The sequence below is a fragment of the Mchenga conophoros genome, linkage group LG22 (assembly GCF_057382185.1).
Source record: "Mchenga conophoros isolate Kocher_MC1m ecotype Shallow Benthic linkage group LG22, M_conophoros_male_GT1.1, whole genome shotgun sequence".
Lineage (NCBI taxonomy): Eukaryota > Metazoa > Chordata > Actinopteri > Cichliformes > Cichlidae > Mchenga > Mchenga conophoros.
This window is the reverse complement of record NC_140546.1, coordinates 18718928-18742691: the sequence shown is the minus strand read 5'-3', so window position 1 is coordinate 18742691 and position 23764 is coordinate 18718928. Positions and strand designations below refer to the sequence as shown.

The window sequence follows — 23764 nt, the reverse complement described above, 5'->3', positions numbered from 1 at the left end:
ACCTATGGCCACGAGCTGTGGGTAGTGACCGAAAGAACGAGATCGCGGATACAAGCGGCAGAAATGAGCTTCCTCCGAAGGGTGGCTGGCCTCTCCCTTAGAGATAGGGTGAGAAGTTCGGCCATCCGGGAGGGGCTCAGAGTAGAGCAGCTGCTGCTCCACATCAAAAGGAGCCAGCTGAGGTGGTTCGGGCATCTGACAAGGATGCCCCCTGGGCGCCTCCTGGGTGAGGTGTTCCAGGCATGTCCCACCGGGAGGAGGCCCCGGGGCAGACCCAGGACACGCTGGAGAGATTATATCTCTCGGCTGGCCTGGGAACGCCTTGGTATTCCCCCGGATAAGCTGGAGGAGGTGGCTGGGGAGAGGGAGGTCTGGGCCTCTTTGCTTAGGCTGCTGCCCCCGCGACCCGGCCCCGGACAAAGCGGATGAAGATGGATGGATGGATGGATAGTTTTACTTGCATATAGAGCTGGGCGATATGAGATTTTTTCATATCACGATATGTTTTTTTCATTTCAGGTGATAACGATATCTATCACGATATAAGCCAAATAACTATATTTGTAAGATTTAAATGTGCCGTTGCTCACAAGTAAAATGTGAAATAATCAGCAACTTGTTTTTATTTAAATATTTATTTCCCATAATAAGTTCAACAGGGTAGATGTACTTAAGGAACATGAGACTTTTTCAGATAAATAAAGGCAAATATTGCAAACTACACAAAAGGCAGCCGCTAAAGCGTTTAAGTTTCAAAATAGAACAAACAAAACAGACTAAATTGTCAATTCCACTTAGAAACAAAATATTAATTCTAAAAATAAATCTTAGTTTGTTTTGCAGGACTCAAAATTGACTAACTTTTGTCAATATCAAATAAACTGAGAACTAAAAGGAAATTCTAAATCTCTCCTTGTTGTATAGCTTAGCTTTTCAAACAGTTTTAACAGTTACTTTAGTCTGACAAAAGCCGAATGACGAATTAGCGCTTCCAGTCAGAGACTGAGGCTACGTCCACACGTACACGGGTATTTTTGAAAACGGAGATTTTCCGTTTTCATTTTAAAAAATAATCCCGTCCACACATAAAGGCAGAAATGAAGGAAAACGCTGCTATGAACATGCCAAAGCAGCAGGTGGCGCTAGATTCCTAACCGTGCAGAAATGTTGGCCAATCAGAAGTCTAGAAGCCTCGGTGGGAAAAAGTAAACAAAGCTGGGGCATAGAAGCAGAACCGAGTCGTATGTGTGGAGGGACAGTAACTGTGTGTATATGTAAGCATTTAAACACTGCAGAGAGTAGAATTAACAGTAACAGTATTGTAGAAATTCATTTCACCGAAACAATAACGTGGCGCACAGTGTGACGCATGCACCAGTTTATTGTATTTCCAGACGTGCTTTCGGCACAATTTATAGTGCACGCTACTCTGTTTTTTGTCAGACTTGAAATAGCCGAAATACCTTCACACTACGGAACTTCTATGGCTCTTCCGTTCGACAATCTCTCCGGCATTGGAACCATCATCTGTTTTCTCTTCGGTCACGCTCGGTTGATTTTTCTAGTCGGCACACTCATTTCCTCCATTACCCGCTGGCTGCTTCCCAAACAAACACACGTGCGGCTTGGCACTTGTGCTGTACGTAACAAGTCATGCGACGTGACGCTGCGGCTGTGATTGATTCGGCTCTGCGCTACTTAGTTTGGATTGGCTGTTCTTTTTTTTATTTTTATTTATTTTTTTTATTTTAAGAGGACAAGAGCGGCGAGGTCTATCGCGATAGCTTAATTTCTCTATCGAGTAAAACTTATATCGCGATACATATCGTTATCGTTCTATCGCCCAGCTCTACTTGCATAATACTTAACGAATAGAATTGGAAAAGCAAAAATCTGTCATCGTTTTGCATGTAAGAATATAAAAGTTTCAATTTAATTCAAATGAGTGAAATTTATTAGGGGATATATTTCACAGGAACGTTACCGGTACTTTTGCAGGACTTAAGCCATTTGGTCATAATTCCACCTCTCACGTGCAGCCAGTCGGATGCAGGACATGCTGTGGTCAAACAACCAGCTTATTGCTGTTTTGTTGTGTGGAGCCAGTGAACCGGCCTGCAATCCAACACCTTTGCAAAGCTGCACTTTCCTCAGTCCTTGGAATCTTACTCTTTTGGCACATTTCAAACTAGAAAAACAGCTTGTTTATAGGAGTGTATGTTGTGCAGAATAGCCAAGTACTACTCATTTTCAGCAGAGTTCACTTCCAAGGCCATCTGCCTTATAATGCCTTTGGATCCAGAGTTTGTGAACTTTCTTCATTTGCAAAAAGTTCAGATCAAGTACAAAGACAACACAAATGAAGATGGCTTAGGCAGGAAATCAAGGACACATGGAGTTCCCTGCTAGCCTCTTAGGAGAGATTTATTACATTTATCATATATTGTATTAGGGTGAGGGTGGGAGGAACACATCATGTGAGAATACCAGAGTTAAATTGACGTGACATGTAACAGAAATGTGCAAGCTTAGAGCTTTTATGGGAAAGAATGTTATAAAGTACGTAGAGCGTCTGCTTTCTTGCGTCCTCTTGCTTTAGCAGCAGCAGTACTGTTGTGCTCTTTATACATATATATTTACTTGTGTCATTGTGAGGGCACTCATCAATGCACAGTGCACTGCTTTTTTTATTATGCCTCTCATCCTGACCTTAACCGTCACAGCCAGATTACAATCTGACCTTAACCCACAGTCCTAATCTAAACCGTGTCACCTGGACCTTTAACCTTGAGCTGTTCTCAGATATGCACCACAGCGCTGAACTTTTCGAAACATTACCCGACCGAGGTACACGCGAAAAGGCAAATGTCCAACGCACCTGGTTCGGACACACCGGGTCTTTAACCTGCTGCTTCTTTTAATCTGGTGCTCAGGTTGAAGCTCATATCGGTGCTCGCAAAGATATCACTAAAATTTCTCCCTCTCACACGTACGCGCACAGCCTCTGTGTGACAGAGGGACGCCAGGCAGGAGACCAATAAAAAAACAGGCTGAAAGGGGCAGTGCACAGTTTCACAGGTGCACATGGAGACACACACAAAGGCACAGACACACACATTGGGGCTGCCAGTATTATTGAGTGCCCTTTGCAACAGATGGAGAACTGAATCCGAGGCTGCTGAGTTGGAGGAAAATCTTGCAGTCGTAAGTGTGAGCATTTACAAACCTGTGCTTATGTGTAAACTTTTCACAATATTTAGAACACCCCCCATTTCCAAGAAGCACACAGGCAAGGTGAATCCAAGTGAAACCCCCCCCACATTGAACAAAGAGGAACATCTGATGATTTAGTGAATGGAGACATTTAAACATCCTTATATCCTGATATAAAAACTTTTAAAAATGGGACTGAAAGATGTAAATTAATGACAAAAAATGTCTGTTTATTTATTTTGGATTGTTGACATGGACATGTTTTGAGACCATTTTCTGAGGATGTGTTTTGTATGTTTGCTCTGCTAATAAAGCTTTGAATCAGATTTTTGTATTGTAGGCAGACTAGTACTGCCATACTTTTCATGCCTACATGTACGTGTCACTCTTTCTTCTCATAATATTTTTTACAACATCCAATACTGGGAAAAGGACTTGCACAGCTGATGTCCAACCATATAATAGCTTCATACTTTATTACAATGCATGTGCGGTTGTTGAAAATAACCACTTTCAAGGCTTTGTCTGCTTTAACTGGGGATAAAAGTGACTTTATTCATCTATAGGAAGTGCATATGGGAGCAAAGAGCATGACAGCCATGAATCTGGGGCTCTGAGGCAGATGATGAGCTCATGATTTGTGCATTTCAACCACTAATAAGCACGTATTTCCTCTTTGAAAGACCCTCACATCAAGTCATCTTTGGTAAAGTTGTTGTCCTGGCCTCTGTGTATGCTGTTGCTGTTTTTTGTGTACCTTTTCCCACGGCTGTGTGGGTTTCTGTGTGTATACGTGACTCTACGAGCTGGATGTGTTTTGCTTCTTTCGTATGCCTGGGTGCTTGTGTGTATGTGCTTGAATTTTGTGTTAAGTTAGTACAAACAAAAACATGCATGCTTTAGTATCACTTTCTGTCCCCGGGGTAGGGGGTACTCTTGGTTGTCACATGATCGGCTGACCTGATTTTGCGTTGCTGAGTCAACGTGTTGTTTCGGGGTTCAAGTTAACGCTCGACTCGGCCCTGTGACCTTGGGACATGTCTTTGTCACTGTGGTAACAGCCTCGGGGTTACTTAAAATAAGGGAGCACACTGGATGGGAGCACTAAGTGTTTCTCGATGTGCTTGTGCATCAAATTAGGCACTGTACCACATTTTATTTGCCCGGGGAACATTAACTCACTTCTTTTTAATGAACATCCTGCAACAAAGCCATAAAGTTGGATTCACACCTGGGCGATAAATGATGCAACAGCGCCCTGCTTTAGGTTATGGTGGAGTGCCACTACAGTAGTTGGGAATTAAGTACTTTGCACAGAAGGTGCAAAATCAAGTGTATTGGTTGCCTGAGCGTTTGATGCAGGGAGCTTGAACTTATTTCCCTGAATGGTATGCATGCAGAGTAGGAAAGGAGAAGTGCGATTCTTTCGGTATTGCTTTAGACATAGTGACTCTCGATCAGAGCTTTCTGAGAAAACGAATTGTAGTGTAAAATTTTTTAACATTTCCAGGTTATGAGATGTGGTTTTCACAGAAATACTACCTTCATTATGAGGGTCTGCTCTCAGTTTACTAGAGACATTTGGTCAGAGAAAGAGAAACGCTGTCCTTACTGGAAACTGAGCTAAGTTAATGCGCAAGAACTAAGTAGTTGTGATTTTTGTTTAGAGAGGGAAAAAAAGAGGACACGAGCCTCAAACCGTGTGTCTCATGTGGGTAAACAAAGCGTGGTTACCATGCTGATTCGGCGTCAGTGTATAAATAGCATGGGTGTTTGTTCTGAATAGTCTTCAGAGAGGGAGAGAGCACAACAGAAAAAGGGAAAAGCAGAGGAAGAATCACAAGTGCAGACATTTACAAATGCACATGGTTTAAAGACTTCTATTTAAACAAGGACTGGGATTTAGCAAGTACTACAGGCATTGTGTGTGTGTGTGTGTGTGTGTGTGTGTGTGTGTGTGTGTGTGTGTGTGTGTGTGTGTGTGTCAGCTTTGTCAAGAAAGGCAGTGGTAGCAATCACTCTGTCATAAACAACAACATATCTACAATTTTCCTCGTCAAATTTGCAAACCCATTTCTTAACACAGAAGGCAAGTGGAGTTTTCTTGTAATAGCAGCATCACCCTGCACCTCACTAATAGTTATTTATGTAGCTTCTCTTTGTTATTTCTTGAACTTTTATGAACAAAGATCGCTTTGCTATCAAGCTCATTGTTAACGTCGACCTGTTTTGCTCCTTTCCTGCTTCATATTTTTATTCCTGGACTGTATGAGACTTGCCTTGACTCAAGTTCATCCAATGTCTGAAACAAAATGTTTGAGCTGCTCTCGCTTGAAGGACACCCTCCCTCCAAGCTAACTTTCTTCTGAATGGCTGCCCCTCGTGAACAGGGGGGCTACTAAGGCTACAATATTACAATTTAATGGATATTGCTTCTCTATGAGAGCTTAATGTTCCAAGAGTAGCAGTGTTTCTGCACAAAACTGAAATAATTAAGAGGAAAAGAATACTGAATGATTAAGCTGATTATTGTACTTGCAGAGCACTGGATGTGGTTATTATGCTATGATAATTGAGCTAAAGTAAGCAATAACCCAGACCTAAGTAATCTCATAGGATGCAATATTGAAGAGAGAAATAAAAGCCTCTCTGTCTCTGTTTATCTGCAGGGAATTGTGACCACAACTGCCGACATACAGACGTGAATAGACGGCGCACACTTCTTCTCCCTTCCTTTCTGCTGGTGGAGAGATCAAGGCTTCACATCAGGAACTACGACTGCAATCCGTTGTCAGCTCTCAGCTGAGCAGAAGGCTCCACCTACTCGGCCAAAGTAGCTCTGCCTCCTATTCTCAGGTAGGATTCAAAGAGGATGGAGTCAGGGAGTCAGTTGTCTCCTCCCCTCACACCTATCCGGTCACAGCAGATGGCTGTCCCTCACTGAGCTTTCTTCCTGTGAAAAGGGAGTTTTTCCTTCCCACTGTCGCTCCAAATGCTTCTTCATATGGGTTGTCTGATTGTTGTGATTTTTCTCTGTATTTGTATTTTTTTTCTTACCTTACAATATAAAGGGCATGTTGTTGTGATTGGGCACCATATAAAGAGAATTTAATTGAATAAATTGGATTGAATTGAAGAGACTTTTAACATGTATGTCTGCGCTTTATTATCAGGCAGATTCTGGTCCAGTTGATCTGTTATGATAACCGTTATGAGTACACAAGCTAAGCTGCTATTAAAATCCAGTAAGACCCGTGGTGCCCGCACAGTCTATGGATATACATGCGTTAAGTTTTAATGGGTTAAATCCATCTGCTGTATTCAAGCTGTCGAGGGATTGTTTGTAGAGGAGGCATGTATTTTTATGCCAGATCAGCGGTAACCATGGAACCATGCACGGTAACATATAAGCATCGCTTATGGTTTATAGCATGAAGGATTGTGATTATTGACCAGTTAAACACAGTCACCACACAGTAACTACAGTGACCACAGTAACTTTTGCTTCATGAGATGACAATATGAGGAAGTTGAAGCTCCAGCAACACTTGGACTATGTAGGACAATTTAATTACTTCCCTCGTATTGCTTATTATAGATAACATTTTAAATAGGGTATGAGTAGAGTAGAAAAAATAAAATAACCAATCGTACAGTGCCTCAAACATCAACAAGCATGTGCTGGGTTTATGATATTACGGATTAGAGCCAGTCATTCTCCCTGGCAGTAAGTCCAGTGACATCTCATACATGCAGTTATAAGCAGGAAAAGTAATATTACAATATGAAATGTAGTTCCAGTACAGGTTTTCTTGTGTTGTAGTTTTCAACACTTAGTGTGTTCTTGAAAACCCACGCTAGAGACCTTACGCTGCGAAAAACCAACAAACGATCCGAGAGCGCTGCGCTAGGCGAGCTAGCTGCATGAGCCAAGCTATTCTCTGACACGACCATACGTAGCAGGCTTTAGTCCAGTTCAGAGGGGTGCGGTCATGGTACACTGACGCATCTCTTCTCCAAGTATATCAAGAATCAGTTATATGTTGTTGGTTCACTGTGCAACCTACGTGAGTCTGAACCAAACGAGTCGAGCTGCAGGTATGAGACCAGATGGGTCGGGCCTGTCCTTTTTCTTTTCTTCTTTTAATAGCAGTTTTCATAAGATCTGAGGTACTTAGGTGTGCTTTGGGTGTATGTGCGTTTCTGTGACTCAGAGGATAAACTTCTTTGAATGGAACTGAGCTCCTGTCCTTCTCGCCGCCCTCCTTCATGCTTTTTGACTTTTGATTTTCTCGTTTTCGTTTTCACTCTTCACTTTCAACGGCCCATTGTGACGTCCCTCAACTCCTTCTCTCATCAATATTCCCTTTCTCTCTCGCTCTCAGTTTCACTACCCATCCTCTAGCTGAAGAAGCTTTCTGCTCTTTTCCCTCTTACTGAATCCTCGGCCGCTTGTATTGAAGCTTCTCCGCCAGCCCTTTATCACCGTCTCGCCAGCTGCATGTTGAAGCTCCATTCTCTCCTATGAGGGATAGCAGGATGAATAGAAGGGCTTACTGAGGGAAAGAGCGAGAAAGCCAATCCCTGCTTTTTGTCTCACTGAACATCTTTTACGGTCTTCCTCTCTCCCCTCTCCCTGTCCTAAACTCTTCTGTGACCAATACCGTCACCGCTTTCTCCTGCTGCTCATTCTGCCTGCTCTGTGAGAGGGGCTGTTGTTATCATGGGATAGTTGTAGACACAGACAATATAGAAAGAGAGGATTTTTTTTGTACCAGTTATTTTAAAAAATATATCATAAAACCCAAACATTTGGTTCTCGTCCCAGTTGCAGCGTGCCACCGGCTGCTGCAAAATAAGTTTTTGTTTATCGCCCCCTCAGCGTACGGTTATACTCGACTCACCAACAGCATCATTTTATTTTTGCTGTGAGCTACTTCAGGGACTTGCTTCATACCTCTACAAATATGTTTTGAAGTACAGACTAATTAGCTTATTAAATTAACATTGTACCAATTTATAGAGGACTAGTTTTGTGGATGGGAGTGGGGGAGTGTAAGTATAATAAATCAAAAGGTAAGATAAAGAAGAAACAAGGTTGATAATTGGGGAAAGAAGTGAACATAAAGTAGCCTTTTTGGATTTTTCTTTTCTCTAAAATTCAGTCGCTCCCTGCTCCCCTTGTCCTCTTCTCTTCCTCTTTCTTCAGCCGTCATTCTCGCTGACTGGAAATTACACATTTCACTCCCCGCTGCTTTCTGCTCTCTCTCTCTCCATTGTAAATTCACTGTTGACAGTTGCCTTTCTCTGAACACAAAGTCTCAGAAATGAGCAGATGGAGGGGTGACAGCCTAAAAGCTCAAACAATGACACTGGGCGGCAAGTCGCCGTGGCTGTTGGTGTAGCATATAGAGACTGCCAGCTATAAAGAAGCTAAAGATGTAGAATCAGAATGAGAACGCATGACATAAATCAACTAAAATTGACATTTGACACGTGGCTTATGTTGTATCCTGTGTGACTTACAGTGAGTCTAAGAGGAGAATAAGCTTATGTTACAACGCAGCTAACAAAGAGGTACCCAGCTGATTAGTGACATGTTCACCTCACCTGTCACTTCATTAGGTACGCCTTGCTATTACTGGGTTGGACCCTGTTTTGCATTTAGAACTGCTTTAATCCTTTATAACATACATTTAACAAAGTGCTGGAAACATTCCTCAGAGATTTTGTAGCGTCACACAGTTGCTGCAGATTTGTCGGCTGCACATCCATGACGCAAATCTCCCGTTGTTCCATGTTCCACCCGATTGAGATCTGGTAACGGTGGAGGATGTTAGAGTGCAGTGAACTCACTGTCATGTTCAAAAAACAGTTTGGGATGATCTGAGCTTTGTAACGTGGTATCCTGCAGGAAGTAGTCATCAGGAGATGGATACACTGCTACCTTACACAGCTACCATAGAGTGGGAGGCGAGGCACACCCTGGACAGGTCGCCAGTCTGCCGCAGGGCTAACACCGAGACAGACATCCATTCACACACACATTCTCACGTCTTTGCACTGTGGGAGGAAGCCAGACATCTGTGCCTGAATTCTGACCTTAATATCTGAATCTTGGAACAGAAATCGAAACTCATCAGACCAGACAACATTTTTGCAGTCTTCTGTTTATCATTTTGATGAGCCTTTGTAAATCGTAGCTTCGGTTTCCTGTTCTCAACTCACATAAATGGGACTGCTGTAGCCCATCCACTTCAAGGTGCTTTCAGAGATTCTCTTCTGCATGTCTAGAGCGTTATTTGAGTTACTGTTGCCTTCCAATCAGCATGAAGCAGCCTGGTTATTCTCTTCTGACCTCTGGCATTAGGAAGGCATTTTTTAGACCGTTCTCTGTGAACTCCAGAGATGGCTGTATGGGGAAAATCCCAGCTGACTGGCAGTTTCTGAAATACTCATATCAGCCCATCTTTCACCACGCCACGTGCAAAGTCACTTAAATTACCTTTTGTCCCCATAGTGACGCTCAGTTGGAAGTTTGTAGGTTGTCTTGGTCGTGTCTCCACGATATATATATATAAATATATATTACAGGGCGGGCCATTTATATGGATACACCGTAATAACATGGGAATGGGTGGTGATATTAAAGTCCTGTTTGTGGCACTTTAGTATATGTGAGGGGGCAAACTCCTCAAGATGGGTGGTGACCATGGTGGCCATTTAGAAGTCGGCCATCTTGGATACAACTTTTGTTTTTTTCAATAGGAAGAGGGTCATGTGACACATCAAACTTATTGGTAATGTCACAAGAAAAACAATGGTGTGCATCATATCATCATCATATATCTGCTCATTCATTTTCTTTTCGGGGCCTGTTTGCAAAATGCGCTTGGCTTTCATTACGTTATTGCACGGAAGGGTTAAACTTATTTATGTCTTGCAGGGGGAAGTCTGACAGCTTTATGTGGATTCAATCAATTTTTTACAGATTGATAAATTTTTTTTATTTGAGACTGGAATTACTCATACCCACTCTCACTCTTGTTCACGGTTAAACTCAATGCTAACTACAGCAAGAGCTCACAGTAATCTCTGAGATGTCAAATGACTAATTAATCCAGTGATGCTTTCTGTAATACAGTTTCACGGGAGCCTCTGGATATCCAGCAATGCCAGGGGCTGTGAGTGCTTGAACAAATGCTCAATATATAAAATAAGCCGACCCAGTCCCTTTTGTTGGTCACAGGCTAAAAAGTTTATTGCCAATTACGTGTCACTTGTACAATACGAGAATGTAATTAACATCAACTCCTCTAAAGTAAGAAATCTAGTAGATCTGGGGCACAGTGCTGCCATGAGTATGTACACAAGTATATAGAGAGGTCATCCCTTCTATGTGTGTGTTTGTGTGTGCGTGAGAGGGAGCATGGATTTCCCCTTCTCTGTTTTCTTGTAATCGCTACGCTCTGCTTTATTTGATCTGGGCCCGACTCTCATAGTAGAATTGAATTGGGTTCGGAGAGCAGGGGAAACACACACACACACACACACACACACACACACACACACACACACACCTGAGAGTGCCAACTGCAACAACAGCTGTCACGAATTACAGTGACAGAGAGCAAACGAGAAGAGGGACAGCGGGAAATTAAGGTAGAGTTTTTAGAGTGACCAGATATTATGGTGGTATCTTTGCATCCCTTTTGATGTTGATAGAACAATTAGCTAATAAGTAAAATCATATCTTTCTCTGTACTTCTGCTCTTTCTGCTCTATATGTCTTTTGTCTCGCTGTCTTTACTCTTCATGCTGCCGCTCTCCACAAAAACACTGACGCACACACACACACACTTGAACTGCCTCTGCACACTAAACAGTTAGTTAATTACCTTGCTCAGTGTTGTTGGGTTCATCCAGACTGAATTACTGAGAAGAGAGGATAAAGGTAGAGAGCAGAGGAGGCAGAAAAAAGAAGTGAAGTGTGTGTGAATGAATCGATATAAAGAGAGGCATTCACAATTGGAGGAGCGACCTGATTTGTATACGCAAGAGAGCAAAGAAAAAGGAACCAAACTTATTTGAATGTTTCATCCAGGTTTGTTCTTTTCCAAGTAAAAAGCCTCAAAATTTGGTAAAGAAACATTTGTAAGTACATTTCAGATCATTTGCGTATAAACCTATGTTGCATGAAGGTAGTGCTCCATGTAACAGAAGCACAGTTGATTTGGTAGAAGAGAGTTTCATGAGAAATGCAGCTTTGTCTGATTCTTACTTTACTCCCCTAGAACTTGCTAGTTTTTATACAGTAGCTGTAAAGATGTTGAAGTCTGGCTTAATAATCAATCCACCTATTAGTTAATGAGGTCAGTATAATTACCTATTTTTATGGATGTTTATGTGCATGTTTATTTTGTTTGTCTCTTTTTTACATACTGAGGTTGTGTAAAAGCATTGAGCCGGCCCTCATTTCTTTATATTTCACCTCCAAGGAGTCAGACTTTCTTGAACAATATGTCTCTGAAGGTCTGTTTTTCTTCGCTGCATTTTCACTAATTTCATGAATTTCAGCTCAGTCCTTGTACTGGACCATTTTAGAGTCGAAAATCAGCCTTTGCTCCATTTTTTTCTGACACACTCATTTCACTGGCCCCTCAGTTGATTCATCCACCCTTCACTGAAGCTTCAACAGAAGTGGAAGGCCATGGAGGTATTCCCAGTTACACTGAACCGAAAATCAGTGGCAACAGGTTGGATGGAGTGACTGATATAAATTTGAAAATTTTGTTTCAAAATGTTGTAAATGTGTAGGGAGCGTCTACAGCTGTCTGTAAAACACGGTAAAGGCTCTGTCATGGTTTGGGGCTAGATTTCAGCCAGTGCTGCTGCTGGTCAAACTGTAAACGCAGACCCCAACTGGTCGCAGCAGCCCCTCCCTGACCCTGGTTCTGCTGGAGGTGTCTTCCTGTTAAAAGGGAGTTTTTCCTTCCCACTGTCGCCAAAGTGATTGCTCATAGGGTGTCATATGATTGTTGGGTTTTTCTCTGTATCTACTGTACAATATAAAACGCCTTGAGGCAACTTTTGTTGTGATTTGGCACTATATAAAAAAAATTGAATTGAATTGAAGTGCGGTCAAATTTTAATCCACTCTACACTGCCAATGCAGTAAAAGCACAGTTGGATAGAAAAACACACAATGGAGCACTATCAGTCATGGATTGGCCTCCCCGGAGCCTGGACCTCGACATTATCGAAGCAGTGTGGGATCATGGTGACAGAGAACAGAACAAAAGGCAGAAACATCCAACATCTGTGAATGTCCTTCAAGAAAACTGGAGAACTATTCCTAAAGAATGCTTGGAGAAATGAAAGCTGCCTAATAGAGTTCAGGCTGTGTTTAAGAATAAAGGTGGTCACACCAAATATTGACTTTCAAGCTTTCACAATTGAACACTGAATCGCTAAACCTCAAAGACCTTTACACAGTATTGTATTATACTTTCACCTGCAGCTGCCAGAAGAATGGGTTACATGCTATGTAAATGGTATCAAGATATGTATTCAACTAAAATGGGTGGGTGCTATTAGGTTAAAATACTAGTTATAGCAGCTACTTCCAGCATTTTTTAGATGTGTATAAACGGCTAACAGGAAACATAATCTACTGAGATAAATGATCCAGTTTTATTTGGTTTGGTTGTACCTCCGGAAAGCATCTGAGGAATGCATGTGGGGAAAAGAAAAAAATCCTGACGCTTGGGCCTATTCGGGGTCAACTCGGATCCAGTGGGCCGCTGGACAGAAACCCTGCTGTACAGTACGACAGTGTATTTGAGCGAGATCACCCTATAACATCCTGACTGTACATTAAAGTGAAATGTGAAAATGTCATTTGGAGCTGTGGGGTATTGACTGTAATCGGTGTGGAAAAACATGCCGCTGTAGGTCATTACTAATGAGCCATACACATGCTGGAACATTCAGCGTGCTGAGGGTGGATGCCTGCATCTTCATCTTTGCTGTGTACTGTGTCATTGTGAGCATGGCTTAATATATCTAAGCATTTACTCTTAAATGTGTATGTAAGGGTGGATGAACTGTGTGTGAGAGAGATTTTTATTCAGCGTGGGTGCCATTATTCACATAAGTGTACTAGTCTCTGTTTGGTGTGATTAAGTGGGCTCTTCTCAGCTTAAACCCACTTTTGTTGCTCTTTTCTTTGTTTTCTCTTGATTCCCTTCTGCTTTATAGCATTAAGCAGTGAGTAATGACGGCTGACATCATCTCTGGCTAGGCTAGTCTGACTAATTGGCCAGAGCAATCTGATTGCATTAGATGTTATTCCTTCAGGGCATTCCCTGTCTTCCGTGCCTGCTTTGAACGATATCCCTCATTGTTTGCATGGAGCAACATATTACTTTTGTGCGGCGTTAGGGTTTTGGCTTTATTGTATTCATAGCAGGGTGAAACAAACTGCATCGGATGTGAATTAGTACGTTTGATTTATGGTTTGTGTGTTTTAACCCGAAACATGAATAATTTTAAAAGCGGTGATTGCTGTCGAGCCCTGACTCGTCTCGTTAATTGCTATCATCTAGAATGCACGTCTCAGGACACCTCAAGGATATTACAAACGCACTACGGGGATGCTAATATACCGCTGAAATGTCTTTGGTTATTGTGCGGATGCTCTGGGTGCTCGTGCGAGAAAGCAATAAAAGTTGAAAAATGAAGTTGTGCTTTAGATTTACTAACAGCCATAAGAGCCGCTCATCTCTCTTCGCCTCTCTCCACGTATTCTCCCGTTCTTGTCTCCTCCACAGAACCTGCTTTAAGAGCCACCTTTTCAAGTGAAGTAAAATGATTATAGTAATGGACGCCCACCCCCTCCCACTCCAACCTCTCTCTTGCTCACCTTCACAGTTGCTGCTCTGTACATTCTGTTCTGTACATTAGTGTAGCCCCTGGGATGCCCTCTCGCTCTCTCCTCTCTGCAGCTTAATGCAATCACACCTCCTGTATAAGTGTGCTGTGAGAGATGGAGAGAATCGAGAGGAGCGACGAGGGAAAAAGGGAAGGCACAGGTGGGTGGCAAACTGGCAAGAGTGATCACATCATAGGATGATAATTACCTGCAGAAAGGAATCAGAAGTCATGCAAATTAGATAATTGACAGGTTTCCCTGTCAGTCACGGTAGGTCTGTACTTTCTTGGAACAAATGCCATCTGTACGATTAATTTCCTGTTGCCTGTGTGATGTTTTTATGCACTTTTTTGTGTGTCTGCAAGATCGCATTCAAGCAGCAAAGAAAAAGGAATCAAATAGAGTACAAAATAGTTCCAGCCACTGCTAATAGCTAGCACAGTTCAACCCCAAAACCAAACTTATAGTTTGGCATTCAGCGGGACAAAATGCAGGCGAACTGAATAAGTTCAAAGGCAACTGAAAACATGCAGGCACACTTCTTATCTGCTTTTATGCCTGGATGTTCTGAAATGGTCAGAAGTTCACAATGACAAACACTTCTCTCCAGGAGGAGCTGAGCTCAATTCAGCAACTTCAGCTTTTAGTGAGATGAATGAGCATGGCCTTTGTGGTGCCTGGGAAGTCTTTATGCTGAGACCTATAGAGAGTTTATTGCTTTTACAACTAGGCTGTATGATAAAGTGCCATCTTTGTCGCCACCCACACTCTCCCACTCACTATCCCCCCACATACCTCACTGTCTCTCTGTTACTGCACCTCTGAGTTTTGTTCCCTTTGTTATCGCCTTCTTTTTTTCCCCTTTTACCTCCTTGTCAACTTTCCCATCATTTTTCTCCCTTTCATCTTTCCAAGTGTCCTGACTTCCCTTTCAGCTTCTCTCGTTGTTGACTTTGTCTCCCTTTCTTCACCTTGTCTCTCTTTGGTTGTGCTTTTATTTTAATGCTGCTATATAATATCCATTCCTAACCTTTGCATCTGCACTAGTAACGGGATCAATCTAGTTCTTCACGTGAGCTGACTTACCTTTTCTAAAAGATCTTCTGAGCACACAGGAAGAGCACAGGAAACCAAAATATTTTCTTGAAAACAAATGTTTTCCTGTGGGAATCCTACTGACCGTATTTGAGAGGAAAAAAGTCACCATTATTCTTGTTCTCAAGAGTGCTGTTTATACCAAGCCTTCATGAAATAGTGTGTACAGTGTGTGTGGCAGGGCTGATGGATTGCCACTTACCAATATCGCTAATACTCCACAGTTATGCCGCTGTACTCCATCCTTTTATGTGTGGAGAGGTGGAGGCTAGTAGCCCATTGAGCTAAACTGGTTTTCCTTCACTTGGGGGGGAATGTAGTGAACTCGGGGCCCTGTGGTCTCCTGAATTGTATAACAATGGCAGATGGGCCTTGGCTGAGGAATTTTAATGGAACAGTGGAGGGTGATAGCCAGCAGACATTATTCAACACGGCCATCTGAGACATGCTCAGACTTTGCACCCCTAGAAAAAAAAACTACTGTCATTCAGTTTGGACCTTTTTGTGGGTCTTTTGTTCCCCCCCAAGAATGTCCTTTTTATAAATATCCATCCAATCTTTTTCAATTCAGGGTTGCAGGGTCACTCAGCTGTCACAGAGTGAGAGGCGGGGTACAGGTTACCAGTCCATCGCAGCGCTATAATATAATATAGCCAATCAAAAAGATCATTCATTTACCATTAGATAAAAACAGTTTGCTACTTTCTTTTTTTTGGATATGCCAAGAGAAGATAAATTACACTCATCATTACAGAATTCTAAATCTTTTACATAATATCTTCTTGTAGGTAGCCATGCATATCCATGCTTAATTGTCTGTTATATTCTAAATGAGACCATCATTTACACCCCTTAGGAAAATGTTTCCTGGGGTCATAAATGACATGAGATGTAAGGACGTTTTCTTTAAGATGTCTTTATAGTCAACCGGCAGAGTCACCTCCTCCTGGGACTTTTCAGACCTAGAAAATTCTCAACATACTTTCTCTGCATCACTCAAAGAGATCATGCCACCTACTCATGCGACAACTGTTTATGCTTATGGACGGTTTTGAATCACCAGTTATGTATGTGTGGATTGCCTGAGGAAGGACCTTCTTGCTGTGGGGCTAACCACTTCATCATCATATGTTCTTTGCCTTTTATTTTATTATTGTGTAAAATTTGTTGGCCTCTTAAGGTATAAAAAGTATTTAAGGTCCTTTACATATCATCAGAATTTCTCCTTTAAATAAAATCTGTTGGTTATGTTGAAACCCCCCAAATTTATTATGAATCCATTCAGGGACTTCATCCGGCCTTGCAATAAAAACATGGAAGTCCACATCACACATCAGCATGAAGCCTTCCGGCTGCCACTGTACATAACTGTAGGTTATGCTGATTAGTGTGTGGGAAGCAACATGAACATAAAGCGAACTGTCATACTGTCATATTCAAAAATATGTGGAAACTGGGGTGGGGGGGGGGATGAAGCACATTTCTGTTCTGCATAGCCTTCTGTAGATTATTGGGATTGCTAAAATAATTTAACTGTTAGTATAAGTGGTGATGAGAGCACAGCAGGCATCAGACTTGAAATATTATTTACAGCAGTTAATTTTTTACCTTCTAGGGAGAAATTGCTTCCTTCTCGGTTGTGCTGACGATACCATGCAGGGCTCTCTCACCACAACTGGAGAATAACCTCAGCTCTGTTGGAAGACAGTAGTGTGTGTGTGCGTGTGTGTGTGTGTGTGTGCGTGCGCAGGACATGTGTGTCTACGGAGGTGTGTGTGAATGGGATTGACAGTAAGGATTACATAAGCGCAGTGCCTGCTGGTGCAGGTCGCCATGAACAACATGAACAGAATGACACTCAGAGATGTAAATCATTACAAATTCCTACACACACACACACACACACACACACACACACACACACACGCACATACGTGACAAAGAGCACGAAGGCTAGTGTATCTCCATGTGGTCTGTGTGATCAGCTGCCAGATTATCTGAAAGAGTGTGATGAAATTTTTTCCCAGTAAGGAGTAAGACTTTTCTGCTTGTTATCCTCAGCAGGTTGACATTTTGAGTAATCACTTCTAGGGAACTACATTTATTTCCCTCCCACTTTAGTGTCTTTGTTGCACTTTAGATTGAAACGGCTGAGTTCCTGGAAGGTGTTTAGGGTGCAACGGAGCATGCAAAAAAAAAAAAAAAAAATCACATTACGTATAAGTGCATGACCAAGCATGCAGGAAAGATCAAGCGCCTACAAAATGTACACATGCTCAGATACTCACAAACACAGTGAACACTTTGTCTTTCGTTATAAACATAGCTTCTATTGCTACACACTTAAAAACCAAAATAAATTACAGTTCTTTTGTTTTTAGCTCTTGGCTAACTTAAAGGCTGTAACAAATACCACGGCTCTTGAGATTCAGTAGTGAACCACATTAAACATTTAATAATACCCTCCTGTATCTAGTGTGCTCCAAAGATTTTTCACTAGCTAGAAGCCACTAAATAGCTATGATAGCTATTGTAGCTTAATCAAGTTGGCAATGGTACAGTGAACTGAAGGGTGAAGGTTATGATTACAAGTGGAAAACCCCCAAATATATGTATCACAAATGAAATATCTAAATAGCAAAAAACTATAAGTATAGCTCTCACTGACATTCTGCAAAGGGTTGTTAAGAGAAAACACTTCAAATTAAAACAATATTTGATGTAATGTGTGTCGTCAAAAGCTAAATGCACTTGTGGCTTTTAAAAGTAATTGTTCGTCTTTACCAGGCATTTAAAAACATAACAAACTACCTCAGCATAACGTATTTATGTCATCCCAGCACCGACTGTATATTAAAGATGGAGGTACCCACTGTTGCATAACCCATTGGTTTGTCCTGTTGAGGTCAGCATCGCCATTTTTATTTTTAGAGACACAGAAGGGCACTGCACACTCACAGGATAACCACGCCCTAAAGCACAGTCTAAGCTGTAATGGATTTACTGAGAGTGTAATTCTGCCAGTTGATTAATAAATGTGGTCACCAGGGAGGCATCGCAAATGTTTATTGAAATTCAGAGTAAATTACACCTCTAGTCTTGTCTGGCTGTGTATAGTTCTGTAACAAGGAAATAAATGGCATAATAAATTCAGGTTGTCATATACAATGTAACATGTTACCAGCTAAATGTTTAAACTTGATGCCCAACACAAGCAAGCATAAGGATATGAAATTAAATGAATTAAACCATAGCTATGAAGTTAGTACACAGGAGCGCTAATGAGATCTCACTGATATATAGCTCTAATATATAGTTCTTGCCCTCTATACATCTATAGAAAGTAAAAGCTAAGAGAAACATTGCCTAAGCTGTTCAAGTAGCAGTTGTTCAAGTCGCTCAGTAAATGTCAGCATTTACAAGGTTATAAGCCGTAATTAAACCATCTGATGACAAGGTTAGACAAGGTTACCTTGTAACAAACGCACTATAAACAATGAGGTAACTTAACAACAGTTCCTGTACTTACTCAGTGGTTAGCTGCACGCACACATGCCTGACAAAAAAAGCATGCAAACACAAACTCCGAGTAATGATTCACAGTCCATCAGGAGCACATTTTTTCCTCTACTTTTGCACACTAACCACCAGCAGTCTCCTACGTGCCAGCATGGAGCGTTCTGATTGGCCGCTCCTGAGCTGCCAGTTTAGTATATCTTAGGATGCTGTTCTTCGCCACAAACTGGTTCATGTAACTCTGCTTTGGGCCCATTATTTGCAAACTGAAAACTAGCAATAGCAATGACACTATAAACTCATCTGGGAAATGTTTGCTGAAGTTATAAATCACATAAGCAATAAAGTTATTTTTCCTATATAACCAAACTTCTGTTCCTACAATGGGAGTTTCCCCCTGCTGGCTATTAGAAAAATGGAGGTGTAAGACATGCAGTGGTTTCAGACTGCTTAGTGTTATTGCTGAATAAGATTACTTGCTCAGATTAGTTGTCTGCACAATACGCTAGGAAAGGGGAGAGTACATACGCTCACACAAATGCAAGGGAATCGTTATTAAAAAAAAAGTGTTATATAGTGTACAAATATAAAGCTGTCTGTTGCTAAGCCTTTCCTGTTCTTCCCTCTCACTGCAGCAGCTCTGCTAATGAACCTACATTACTCCTTTAATAGAAATCCGTGTCTGCTAGCCAGCAAAACTCCACTCAGACGCTCATGTGCACAAAATAGCACCATGTTTATACATCGTTTTGCAGGCTCAGACGCACATGCACAACACATACTGTGCATGCAAGGCGAGGCTGCTGCAGATGACGTGTCATGTGTGGAGGACACACGGGTCCAGTTTAGGCACAGATTTTATTCTAAATGAAGCAGGAGTTTGTGAATTATTGAAACACTTGTCCTCTTTTCTTCCTTCTCCATCTCTCTCTCCCCTTTCCTTCTTTAGATCTTTTATAGCTCTGCGTTCCTTTTTCTCACATACACTCCTATGTTCCGCTGTCCTTCCTTCTTTTTTTTCAGTCCCTCTCTTCGATTCTCTTCTATTAAATAAGCAGGAGGGAGGATCAGATTGATTTGTGAAGCAGTAGTTCTGTTTTTGTGTGTGTGTGTGTGCACTTGTGTGGTTGGAGGGATGTTGGTTAATCCGATGTTGTCCTTGGGGACAGATTTGGCCCATATTACAGCCCGCTATTACAGTGTCAGAAATCTCCTGTGCATTGAGACAGTCATTATTTACTGCCGTTCTTCGTCCCAACTCTCTCACTAGCATTTTTATTATACAGCTCCACCCTGCTCTGCAATTGCACGCACACAGAGCCACAGTAGGACGGCCTACGACAAAATCCATTTACACGCATACGCTGGGGCTGTTCAGTATTGTTGAGCAGTTATTTGCACAATTACTCATTTTTTATTATTATTTTTATTAGCGGCTGCTTCTTCACCTCTCTGCATCAAATTTAAATTGGCACTCCTCATTCACATGGTTTGAGTGCAGCTCTTTAAAGAAGAACAGCTACTTTTGGCCGCTCATTTATTCACGAGGGGTCGCCACAGCAGGTCGCTCCACACGTTTGATAAGAAAAAAGAAGTTCCAAAACTTGAGATAAAAGTCAATCAGCAAGGCCTTGCTTTCATTTTTACATTGTGCTAATTAAATTTTATAAATTAATCGTTGCAGACAAATGATATAAAGTCTCTCACACCATTTGTTATACCTGCATGATGGATGTGACTAAAACTCACAGCAGAGTATTCTACAGCTGTGAGGTCCCTCTTTTATTCCCCTGCAACGTTTTGCATACAGCACAGATTTTGACCGTTTTCCTGAAGCCTTTGTTGCTCAGAAGATTCATGTTAGCAACCACTGCATTGTTTGTGTTGCCTTCATGCATTCATTATACATTAAGGTAAGATAAGATAGCCTTTATTAGTCCCATAGTTGGGAATTTCATGTTGTTATGGCAGCAGAGTGGACAGGGCAGGAATAAATTATGCAGTTTGTCGTGTGTTTCCAGGTAGTTTGATTTGTGTTGCTTTGTGGTACAAACACATGTATTTCCAAACAATGGATGATGACCAACTTCGAGGGATGAGCTCTCTGTCTTCTGTTGTGCCAGGAAGACGGTTATTTTTTTTGTCTTTTAATTTAGTGCAGCAATGTCAAACTCATTATACATGCTGGGTTTTTCTACTTGATAAAGAAATGCTGATGTAGTAAATGAAAGAAATGTGGCAGCAGAACTCTTTGGACTTAAATTGTAAGGATAAATATGTAAAATTACAGAAAAAGAAAAAGAGAAAGTTTCTGTTAATTCACAAAAAACCTTTTCTTGATTTATTTTACCCTAGACTTATTGTAAAAGAAAATCCTATAGTAGATTGTTAACAAACAGGAAGTTTTCTGTCATTTTAAAAGCTTATATATTACGTAATTACTTTGGTGTAGGATGATTGGACATGGGGGAGGTCTTTATCAATAGAAGAAGTTGCTAGACTGATTCTGGCCCCTGGGGCTTGTGTTTGACACCTGTGATTTGGTGTTATCGGAGTAGTCCTTTGCTGGGAACAGCTGTGATTGGCACATTCAGACATGTGGTCAAGTGCCAATTTAGAGAGCGCTTGATTTCCTTTGTGTTTTAAATAGCATGGCTTGGCTTGCTTTTCAAATACTGCTCGGTCGTGCTCATTTAATTGTGGCAGGCCAAAATCATGATCGAGATTAAAACTCGATTAGCGTTGCAGGCCTGTGTGACAAATGCTATTTACAACAAAGAAACAACTCTGGGAATTTAATACATAAAAAGTGACAACAAGCGCCATCATGCTAACCAGATAACCAGGTACACCGCTACTGTCCTACTGAGCTTATCTTTTCTAATGGCTGTGGCCTCTCATTCTCTCTCTGGCTGTCACACAAACTTCCAGATAAAAGATCCTGACTTGGGATGTTTGTGAGCCTGGACAGCAAGTGTGCATGTTTGTCTCCACAGATTTGGTGTCATGTGACATGCATCATATAGAAGTATGTTAGGTAGATAATGCAGTTAAGCATCGGCAATGAGATGGTTGTATCGATGCATGCAAAATTCAAGAAAATACACAAATAAAAGCCTAATGTCGAGGTTTGTTGCTTTTTAAATATTTTTAATTTGAATAAGTGGATATCGATTTTAGCACAAGTTAATTAATTTGGATGTTACAAATTTAACTAAAGGAGGTGTTCAAAAATAATCACATAAAAACTTTATACATCCAAACAATCAATGAATTAATCAAGCAATCAGCAGATTTAATTATTTTTTTCAATGAAATTTGCCATTTAAAAGAACTTACCTGAGTACATCAGTTTGCAGTTATTGGGCAGGATCTGCTTTTTCTTCTCTCCCTCCCTGTCTTTGTGTCTTTTTCACATCATTGATTCCTCTGTTTTTTCTGTTCTTCAGTATTGATACCAGCTATCACTGGTCCAGTTATTTCTAAAATCCCTCCCTGCTGTTTTTTCATTGGCTTAGGTTTTACTGTAAAATTCAAATAGAACCCAGAGCACCAAGATATTCTCTGCTGTCACACCGCAACAGAGTCCAAAAAAAGCTCTTTCAGCTGATACGATGCATTTACATGCACATAAGTATGTTGTGTTTTTGACTCTCTAGTTCTTTTTATTTTCTTTCCCTCTCTATTGAAATTGCGGCCAAAGGCTCTTTCCCATAACCTTTTCAGAATTGTGTGTGCAATTCTGCACAGAAGTCTTAAATAAGAGACAGATTGAAAGGCATGTAAGCCTCACACATACACCCACTTGCGTGAGCACACAGATACAGTTGTACTGTTCAAGCCTCATTACACGATCCCGAGGGATTTATGTAGGAGATATTTCCTGTTTGGGGTTAGGGAGCGAAGGGAAGTAGTGAGGATGAAATATGACGTAGCAACAGCGGTGGTCTTCCTGTGTACTCTACTAGAACCAGGGTGTTACCCTGATTTTAGTCTTCCATGGTCATTGCAGTCGTAGAGCTGCCATTAGCGCGGTGCGGTTGGTAATCCTGGGGCAAACAAACAGGAAATAGTTGTATGACTCACAAACTGCAGATAAATTTAAGCGGCACACAGCAAATGTAGGCACAATTATTCACATTCAGATAAAAAGTACATGCAGGGTCAGTAGTTTGTAGGGCATAACTACGCCTTAGATTTCCCTTCTTCTGAGTCTAGTTGCAAACTGGGCTTGCTGCTTATCTGAATACATAAATGAACTGGATTTGATTTTTGCTCATGCGGCTGGCTGTCAACCAACCAACTGTGAAGCCGCTGCACGTTTCAGAACGACTGTAGTCATGTAGCAAAATAACCCACATCCTTGAATTTTGTGAATATTTGAAGTTTAACATTAAAAAACAGGAACTACCTCTTAATCTTTTCACTGTTTTTCTAATGCTAACATAAAGTTGTATGAGCATCACATCAAGTTTTATGTTCAGTACATAATTACTTGCAGTGAATTAGGTTTTCAGTCGAAAGACTAGGTTCACTGCAGAAGGCAGGATGTGAGCGCCACTGATTTCCTTTAGAGGTGTCAAGTCATGTGCTAAAAACAGAGGCAATGTAACACCTCACTTGCTGTGTGGATCTTACACATTCACCTTGAGACAAAATAGAGGAACACCCACACCCGTCTGCACACTTTCACATACACAAGATGTCAACAATGATCACTTCATGTACACAAAACAAACTAAAAGTTGAACGGTGTGACAAGTCAAACAAATCGCACTGTAGTTCAACGACTTGGGATTTCTTTTGAATGTGAATAGAGGCGTTCAGTTCAGTTCTCCTGCCTATCTGGATGTATGATTGTCTGGGATTGCTGGCTTTATTGTAGAATTTGGTCAGCTGATCAGCTGCAGCTCCTGAGGAGCATAGAGGGCAAGTTGGTAACTGGTAATTTTAGTGGCTGGTAATTTTTATAAGCATCTCACACCTGCTATACCCTGTAGGGACAAT

The 23764-nt window shown here is 41.4% G+C and overlaps 1 protein-coding gene across 3 annotated transcripts in view; it reads left to right on the top strand.

Moving 5' to 3' along the window:
• Positions 1 to 23764, top strand: part of atxn1a (ataxin 1a) — a 118392-nt gene that overhangs the window by 30858 nt on the left and 63770 nt on the right. For all 3 annotated transcript variants that reach the window (XM_085261301.1, XM_085261303.1, XM_085261302.1), the window contains exon 2: positions 5883 to 6069. The gene's annotated coding sequence lies outside the window, so the exon portion shown is untranslated. The remainder of the gene's footprint in view (positions 1 to 5882; positions 6070 to 23764) is intronic.